This window comes from Chiloscyllium plagiosum, unplaced genomic scaffold, assembly GCF_037043375.1.
Source record: "Chiloscyllium plagiosum isolate Xiang-an unplaced genomic scaffold, Cpla_swu_hap1 HiC_scaffold_38, whole genome shotgun sequence".
In the NCBI taxonomy this organism is placed as follows: domain Eukaryota; kingdom Metazoa; phylum Chordata; class Chondrichthyes; order Orectolobiformes; family Hemiscylliidae; genus Chiloscyllium; species Chiloscyllium plagiosum.
The window spans coordinates 51,283,317-51,294,211 of record NW_028270176.1 but is presented as its reverse complement, the minus strand read 5'-3'; positions in this window follow the sequence as shown (position 1 = coordinate 51,294,211).

Below are 10,895 nucleotides of genomic sequence, written 5' to 3'. Positions count from 1 at the left end.
CCACAGGATTATTCACACAAAGTATTGACCAGCCTCAGGAAATAGGATTATTCACACACAGTATTGACCATCCTCACGCAGCAGAATTATTCACAGATAGCTTTAACCATTACCGGGCTACTGGATTAGTCATACACGGTATTGACCATTCTCAGGCCGCAGGATTATTCACATACAGTATTGACGATTCACATCACAGAGGAGTATTCAAACATGGTATTGACCATTTATTGTCCAAAGCATTTTCTCACACAGTATTGACCATCCTCAGGCCACAGGAACACTCACTCACAGTATTGAATGTCCTCAGGCAATATGAGGTTTCACACACAGCATTGACCGTTCACAGGACACAGGATTATTAACACACAGTATTGACTATCCTCAGGCAAGAGGATGATTCACACACAGTATTGAGCATCCTCGCGCAACAGGGGTATTCACACACTGTATTGACCAACCTCCGGCCACAGGATTATTCATACACAGAATTGATCATCCTCAGGCCACAGGATTGTTCATACATAGTATTGACCATCCTCAAGACAAGGGTTACTCACACTCAGTATTGACGATTCACGGATCAGAGGAATATTCACACATAATATTGACCATACTCAAGCCACAGGATTGTTCACACACAGTATTGACCACCCTCAGGCTACAGGAGCATTCACAAACTGTATTGACCAATCTCAGGCCATAGGGGTATTCACACACTGTATAGACGATCGTCAGGCTACAGGATTATTCACACACAGTATTGAATATCTTCAGACCACATGATTATTCCCACACAGTATTGACCATTTTTAGGCCACAGGATTATTCCCAATAGTATTGACTATGTTCAGGCCAAATGCTTATTCACACACAGTATTGCGCCTTGAATGTTCACAGGATTATTCACACACAGTATTGACCATCGTCATGCAACAGAACTATTCACAGACAGTTGTGACCATTTTCAGGCCGCAGGATTATTCACACACGGTATTGACCGTTCTCAGGCTGCAGGGTTATTCACGCAGAGAATTGTCTATTCGCATTCCAAACGATTATTTACACACAGTAATGTCCATCGTTCGGCCAAGGGTTATTCACGCACATTATTTACGAATCACAGGCCACAGGATTATTCACACATGGAACTGACCATACACTGTCCAAAGGAGTATTCACGTATTGTATTGACCAACCTCAGGCCACAGCAATATTCACATACAATATTAAATATTCTCAGACCACATGAGTATTCATACACAATATTGACCAGCCTATGGCCACAGGATTAATGAACACACAGTATTGACCATTCACAGTCCACAGGATTATTCACTCACAGTATTGACCATCCTCAGTCCACCGGATTATTCACTCAAATTAATGAACATCGTCAGGCCGCAGGATTATACCAACACAGTATTGAACATGCTCAGGCCACAGGATTATTCACACACAGTATTGACCATCCTCAGGAAACAAGATTATTCAGACACAGTATTGACCATTCTCACGCAACAGAATTACTCACAGGCAGTTTTGACCATTATCAGGCTACAGGATTATTCACACACGTTATTGACCGTCGTCAGGCCGCAGGAGTATTCACGCAGACCTTTGTCCATTCTCTTTCCAAAGGATTATTCACACACAGCATTGACCATCCACTGGCCACAGGATTATTCACCCACAGTATAGAGCATCCTCAGGTCACAAGATTATTCAAACACAGTTTTCTCCATCCAATGGCCACAGGATTATTTACTCACAGTATTGAACATCCTCAGGCCACAGGACTATGTACACACAATATTGTCCTTTGTCAGGCCACAGGACTATTCACGCACAGTATTGAAATTTGTCAGGCCACTGGATTTTTACACAAATTATTGACCATCCTCCGGTCACAGGTTTATTCACACACAGTATTGACCTCCGCACTCCACAGGAGTATTCACACATAGTATTGATTATCCTCAGGCAACAAGATTATTGTCGGGCAGTATTGAGAATCCTCAGGCAACAGGACTATTCATATAGTATATTGACAATCCTCATGCATCAGCATTATTCCCACACAGTATTGACCATCCTCAGGCCACAGCATTAGTTACACACACCATTGAGCATTCACTGTCCAAAGGATTATTTACACATTGAATTGACCATCCTAAAGCCACATGATTACTCACACACGATAGTGACCATCGTCAGGCCATAGGATTATTCACACACTGTATTGACAATGCTCACACAACATAATTATTCACACACTGTATTGACTATCCTCAGGCCACATGATTATTCACACAAATTAGTGTCCAGGCTCCATCCATAATATTATTCCCACATAGTATTTATCATTCAAAGTTCCCAGGATTATTTGCACACTGTATTGACAATGCACAGTCCACAGGATTATTCAACAAGTATTCTCCATCCTCAGGCCGCAGGATTATTCACAAAAAGTATTCTACATCCTGAGGCTTCAGAATTATTCACACGTTGTATTGACCATCCTGACGATTCACAGCCCACAGGATTATTCCCACACAACCTTGACCATTCTCAGGCCACATGATTATTCTCACACAGTATTGACCATACTCAGGACACAGGAATACTCACGCATTGTATTGAATATCCTCGGAGAACAGGAGTATTCACACACAGTATTTACCATTCACATGACAGAGGGGTATTCACCATTCGCTGTCCAAAGCTTTATTCTCACATAATATTGACCATCCTCAGCCTACAGTAACACTCACTCACAGTATTGAATATTTTCAGGCAACATGAGGTTTCACACACAGTACTGACCAAACTCAGGCCACAGGATTATTCACACACAGTATTGACCATCGTCCGTCCACCAGATTAATCACACACATTATTAACCATCTTCAGACCACAGCATTATTCACACATGGCATTGACCATTCACAGGACACAGAGTTATTCACACTTTATTGACTATCCTCAGTCAACAGGATGTTTCACACACAGTATTAAGTATCCTCACGCAACAGGAGTATTCACGCACAGTATTGACCAACCTCCGGCCACAGGATTATTCATACAGAGTATTTAACATCCTCAGGCCACAGGATTGTTCACACATAGTATTGACCATCCTCAGGTCAAGGGTTACTCACACACAGTATTGACGATTCACAGGTTAGATGAATATTCACACACAGTATTGACCATTCTCAAGCCACAGGATTGTTCACACATAGTATTGACCATCCTCAGGCAACAGGAGTTTTCACAACCTGTATTGACCAACCTCAGGCCATAGGATTATTCACATACAGTATTGTATATCCTCAGCTCACAGCATTATTCACGCACAGTATTGACTCTGTTCAGGCCACATGATTATTCCCACACAGTATTGATCCTTGAAAGTTCACAAGATTATTCACACACAGTATTGACCATCCTCATGCAACAGAATTATTCACAGATAGTTTTGTCCATTATCAGACCACAGGAGTATTCAAAAACGGTATTGACCGTTCTCAGGCTGCAGGATTATTCACGCAGGGTATTGTCTATTCGCATTCCAAACAATTATTCACAAACAGTATTGACCATCCTTCGGCCAAGGGTTACTCACGCACAGTATTTACGAATCACAGGCCACAGGATTATTCACACATGGAACTGACCATACACTGTCCAAAGGAGTATTCACACATAGCATTGACCAACCTCAGGCCACAGCAATATTCACACACAATATTAAATATTCTCAGACCACATGAGTATTCATACACAATATTGACCAGCCTATGGCCACAGGATTAATGAACACACAGTATTGACTATTCACAGTCCATAGGATTATTCACTCACAGTATTGACCATCCTTAGTCCACCGGATTATTCACACAAATTAATGAACATCCTCAGGCCACAGGATTATACACACACAGTATTGACCATGCTCAGGCCACAGGATTACTCACACATAGTATTGACTACCCTCAGGCCACAGGATTATTCACACAAAGTATTGACCAGCCTCAGGAAATAGGATTATTCACACACAGTATTGACCATCCTCACGCAGCAGAATTATTCACAGATAGCTTTAACCATTACCGGGCTACTGGATTAGTCATACACGGTATTGACCATTCTCAGGCCGCAGGATTATTCACATACAGTATTGACGATTCACATCACAGAGGAGTATTCAAACATGGTATTGACCATTTATTGTCCAAAGCATTTTCTCACACAGTATTGACCATCCTCAGGCCACAGGAACACTCACTCACAGTATTGAATGTCCTCAGGCAATATGAGGTTTCACACACAGCATTGACCGTTCACAGGACACAGGATTATTAACACACAGTATTGACTATCCTCAGGCAAGAGGATGATTCACACACAGTATTGAGCATCCTCGCTCAACAGGGATATTCACACACTGTATTGACCAACCTCCGGCCACAGGATTATTCATACACAGAATTGATCATCCTCAGGCCACAGGATTGTTCATACATAGTATTGACCATCCTCAAGACAAGGGTTACTCACACTCAGTATTGACGATTCACGGATCAGAGGAATATTCACACATAATATTGACCATACTCAAGCCACAGGATTGTTCACACACAGTATTGACCACCCTCAGGCTACAGGAGCATTCACAAACTGTATTGACCAATCTCAGGCCATAGGAGTATTCACACACTGTATAGACGATCGTCAGGCTACAGGATTATTCACACACAGTATTGAATATCTTCAGACCACATGATTATTCCCACACAGTATTGACCATTTTTAGGCCACAGGATTATTCCCAATAGTATTGACTATGTTCAGGCCAAATGCTTATTCACACACAGTATTGCGCCTTGAATGTTCACAGGATTATTCACACACAGTATTGACCATCGTCATGCAACAGAACTATTCACAGACAGTTGTGACCATTTTCAGGCCGCAGGATTATTCACACACGGTATTGACCGTTCTCAGGCTGCAGGGTTATTCACGCAGAGAATTGTCTATTCGCATTCCAAACGATTATTTACACACAGTAATGTCCATCGTTCGGCCAAGGGCTATTCACGCACATTATTTACGAATCACAGGCCACAGGATTATTCACACATGGAACTGACCATACACTGTCCAAAGGAGTATTCACGTATTGTATTGACCAACCTCAGGCCACAGCAATATTCACATACAATATTAAATATTCTCAGACCACATGAGTATTCATACACAATATTGACCAGCCTATGGCCACAGGATTAATGAACACACAGTATTGACCATTCACAGTCCACAGGATTATTCACTCACAGTATTGACCATCCTCAGTCCACCGGATTATTCACTCAAATTAATGAACATCGTCAGGCCGCAGGATTATACCAACACAGTATTGAACATGCTCAGGCCACAGGATTATTCACACACAGTATTGACCATCCTCAGGAAACAAGATTATTCAGACACAGTATTGACCATTCTCACGCAACAGAATTACTCACAGGCAGTTTTGACCATTATCAGGCTACAGGATTATTCACACACGTTATTGACCGTCGTCAGGCCGCAGGAGTATTCACACAGACCTTTGTCCATTCACATTCCAAAGGATTATTCACACAATGTATTGACGATCCACAGGCCACAGTAATATTCACAAACAACATTGACCATGCACAGCCAACATTATTATTCACACAGAGTTTTGCCATCGTTCGGCCAAGGGTTATTCACACACAGTATTTACCATCCACACGCCGCAGGATTATTCACACACAGTATTCTACATCCTCAGTCCTCAGGATTATTCACTCACTGTATTGTGCACCCTCAGGCCACAGGATTATTCACAAGCAGTATTGACCATTCACAGTCCAAAGGATTACTCACATAAAGTATTAACTATCCGAAGACCACAGCATTATTCACACACAGCATTCACTATTCTCACGCCACAGGATTATTCACACACATTATGGAACAACCTCGGGCAACAAAATTAATCACACACAGTTTTGACCATCCTCAGGCCAAGTTTGCTTCACATACAGTAGTGACGATTCACAGGTCAGAGGAGTAGTCAAACCTGGTATTGACCATTCACAGTTCAAAGCATTATTCTCGCACAGTATTGACCATCCTCAGGCCACATGATTATTCAATCATAGCATTGAATATCATCAGGCCATATGAATATTCACACACAGTATTCACGAACCTCAACCCACAGGATTATTCACATTCAGTATTGATTATACTCAGTCCACCGGATTAGGCACCTTCATTATTGACTATCCGCAGGCAACAGGAATATTCACACACAGTATTGACCAACCTCAGGCCACAGGATTATTCACATACAGTATTGACCATCCACAGGCCAACGTATTATTAACAAACAGTATTGAACATGCACAGCCCACAGATTATTAACACACAGTATTGACCATCCACTGGCCACAAGATTATTAACACATAGCGTTGACCATCCACAGGCCACATTATTGTTCACACACAGTATTGACCATCCACAGGCCACAGGATTAATCACACATGGAATTGACCAACCTCAGGCCATAGAATTATTCCCACACAGTATTGACCATACTCAGGCAACAGGCTTTTTACTCATAGTATTGACCATCCTCAGGCCACACATTTATTCACACACCGTAATGGCCATCCTTGTGTCACAAAATTAGACACACACAGTCGTAAACAACCTCAGGGCAGAATCATCTTCACACACAGTATGGACTGTCCGCAGACCACAGGTGTATTCACAAACAGTATTGACCATCCTCAGGCCACAATATTATTCTCAGAGAGTATTGACCATCCTCACAGCACAGGATTATTCTCACAGTAATGACCATCCTCAGGTAACAGGATTATTCACATTCAGAATTGACCCTCTTCAGGTAACAGGATTATTGACTCACAACGTTGACCACCCTCAGGCCACAAAATATTCACACAAAGTTTTCCCCATCCTCACGTAGCAGGATCATTCACACACAGCAGTGACTGCCCTAAGGCCACAGGATTATTCACATACAGTATTGTCCATTCACAGGCCACAGAATTATTAACACACAGTATTGACCATCAACAGACCAAAGGATTATTAATATACAGCATTGATCATTCACAGGTCACAATATGATTCACACAGTATTGACCATCCTTTGGCCAATGGTTATTCACACACAGCATTTACGATTCACAGGCCATAGGATTATTCACACACAGTATTGACTTCCCTCAGAACACAGGATTATTCCCACACAGTATTGACCATCCTTCGGCAAAGGATAATTCACACACAGTATTGGCCATCCTCAGGCCGCAGGATTATTCAAGCAGAGAATTGACCATTGGCCTTCTAAAGGATTGTTCACACACAGTATTGACCATCCTTTGGCCAAGCGTTATTCACACAGTATTGTCTGCCTTCAGACCACGGAATTATTCACACACTGTATTGAGCATTCGCAGTGAACAGTGTTATTCATACACTGTATTGACCACGCTTAGGCCAAGGCTTAATCACACACAGTATTCAGCATTCACAGTGCACAGGATTATTCACGCATTGTACTGACCATCCTCAGGTCACAGCGTTATTCACACACACAATTGACCATTTGCAGGACAAAGGATTATTCACACACTGTATTGAACAACCTCAGGCCACAGGATTAATTACATACAGTTTTCACCATCCTCAGGCCACAGGATGGTCACACATTGTATTGATCATCCTCAGGCCACGGGTTATTCACACAAAGTACTGACCAAACTCAGGCCAGAGGATTATTCACACACAGTTTTGACGATCCTAAGGCCACAAAATCATTCAGGCACAATATTCAACATTCTCAGGCCACAGGATTATTCACACACCGTTTTGACGATCCTAAGGCCACAAGATCATTCAGGCACAATATTCAACATTCTCAGGCCACAGGATTATTCACACACAGTTTAAACCAGCATACGGCCGCAGGATTAATGAGCACGCTGTCTTGACCATTTATACGTCACAGGATTATTCATGCACAGTATTGACAATCCTCAGGCCACATGATTATTCACACACAGTATTGACCATCCACAGGCCACAGATTATTAACACACATTATTGACCATCCACAGGCAGCAGTTTCGTTAACACACAGTATTAACTATCCACAGGCCACAGGATTATTCATACACAGCATTGACCATCCACAGGCAACATTATTATTCACACACAGTATTGACCATCCTCACGCAGTGTGATTAGTCACACAGAATTCTACATCGACAGGCCATAGGATTATTGACACACAATATTCTACATCATCAGGCCTCCCGAGTTTTCACACACTGCATTGACCATCCTCAGGAGCTAGGAATTTCACAGACAGTGCACCATTCCCAGTCCAAAGGATCATTAACAAACAGTATTGACCATCCTTACGCCAAGAGTTAATCATTCACAGTATTCAGCATTCATGGAGCACAGGATTATTCACTCACTGTATTGATTATCCTCAGACAACAGTATAATTCACACACAGTATTCACCATCCTCAGGCCACAAATTATTCACACAAAGTTTTCCCGATCCTCAGGTTGCAGCATTATTCTCACACAGTTTTGACCATCCTCAGGCCACAGGATTATTCACACACAGTATTGACCTTCTTTCAGCAAAGAGTTATTCACACACAGTATTGGCCATCCTCAGGTCGCAGGATTATTCAAGCAGAGTATTGAGCATTGACATTCTAAAGGATTATTCACACACAGTATTGACCATTCTTAGGCCAAGGGTTATTCACACAGTATTGACTGCCCTCAGGCCACAGGATTATTCACAAACTGTATTGAGCATTCGCAGTGCAGCAGATTATTCACACACAGTATTGACATTTATCATGCCAAAGGATAATTCACACACAGTATTGATTATCCTCAGGCCACAGGATTATTCACAAATGTATTGATGGTCTTGATGCTAGAGGATAATTCACACACAGTTTTAACGATCCTCATGTCACAGGATTATTCACATATTGTGTTGACCATTCTCAGGCAACAAGATTACTATCAGACAGTATTGACCATCTGCAGGCCACAGGATGTTTCTCACACAGTACTGACCATCCTCGGGCCACAAGAGTATTCTCAGACAATATTGACCATCCTCTGGCCAAAGGATCATTCACCCACAGTATTGACCAACATCAGTCTACAGGATAATTCACACACAGCTTTGACCATCCCCAGGTCACAGGATTATTCAGACTGTATTGATTATCCTAATGGCACGGGCGTGTTCCTACACAGCAGTGCCAGTCCTCAGGCCATAAGAGCATTCACATACAGTATTGATAATCCTCAAGCCGCACGATTATTCACTCACAGTATTGGCATTTGTCAGGTCACAGGAGTATTCTCACACATTATTGACCATCCTCAGGTTACAAGATTATTCTCTGACATCCTCAGACGACAGTACTATCTACACACATTATTGACCATCTTCAGGACACAGGAGCATTCACACACGGAATTGACCATCCTCAGGGCACAGGATTATTGACACACAGTACTGACATTTGTCAGACCACAGAATTATTCATACACTGTATTGAACTTTGTCAGGCCACAGGATTATTCACACACAGTTTTGACCATCCTCCAACCACAGATCTATTCACTCACACTATTGATTGTTCTCAGGCAACAGGAATATTCACACAGTATTGACCATCCAAAGGTCACAGGATTATCCACACACTGTATTGACCATCCTACATCCACAGGTTTATTCACACCCATTACAGGGTATTAACCATTACAGGCCACAGGATTATTCACACCCAGTATTGATTATCCTCGGGCCACAGGAATGTTCACGCATAGTGTTGACCATCCACAGGCCACAGGATTATTCACAGACAGTATTGAACATCCACAGGCCACAGGATTATTTACAGATAGTATTGAACATCCACAGGCCACAGGAGCATTCACACACAGTACTGACATTTGTCAGGACACAAGATTATTCACACACGGTATTGATTTTTCTCAGGCCACGGGACTATTCACATGTTGTATTGATCATCCACAGGTCACAGGATTATTAACACACAGCAGTAACTATTCACAGGCCACATTATTATTCACACACAGTATTGACTGTCCTCAGGCAAAACGATTTCTCAGACACAGTATTGACCATCCTCAGGACAAGTGATTATTCACACACAGTATTGTGCTTTGTCAGGCCACAGGAGTACTCACAATCAGTATTGACCTTTGTCAGGTCACAAGATTATTTATACACAGTACAGGACATTGTCTGACCACTGGATTATTCACACACAGTATTGACCAACCTCAGGCTGCAGTGCTATTCACACACAGTGTTGACTATCCTCAGGCAACAGGACTATTCACACACAGTATTAAGCATTCAAAGTGCACATCATTGTTCTCACACAATATAAACAAACAGTATTGACCATGCACAGCCCACAGATCATTTATTCAAAATATTGACCATCCACGGGCACATGGTTATTAACATACAGCATTGATCATCTACAGGCCACATTATTATTCACACACAGTATTGACCAGCCTCAGTTTACAGAATGTTTCACTTACAGTATTGATCAAACTCAGGCCACAGATTTATTCGCACACAGTATTGAATGTCCTCAGTCCACAGGATTATTCCCACACAGTATTGACCAACCTCAGGCAACAGGATTCTTCACACACCGTATTAACCATCCTTGGGCCACAGGATTGTGCACACACAGTATTTAGGAACCTCAGGCCAGAATAAGAGGCTCACA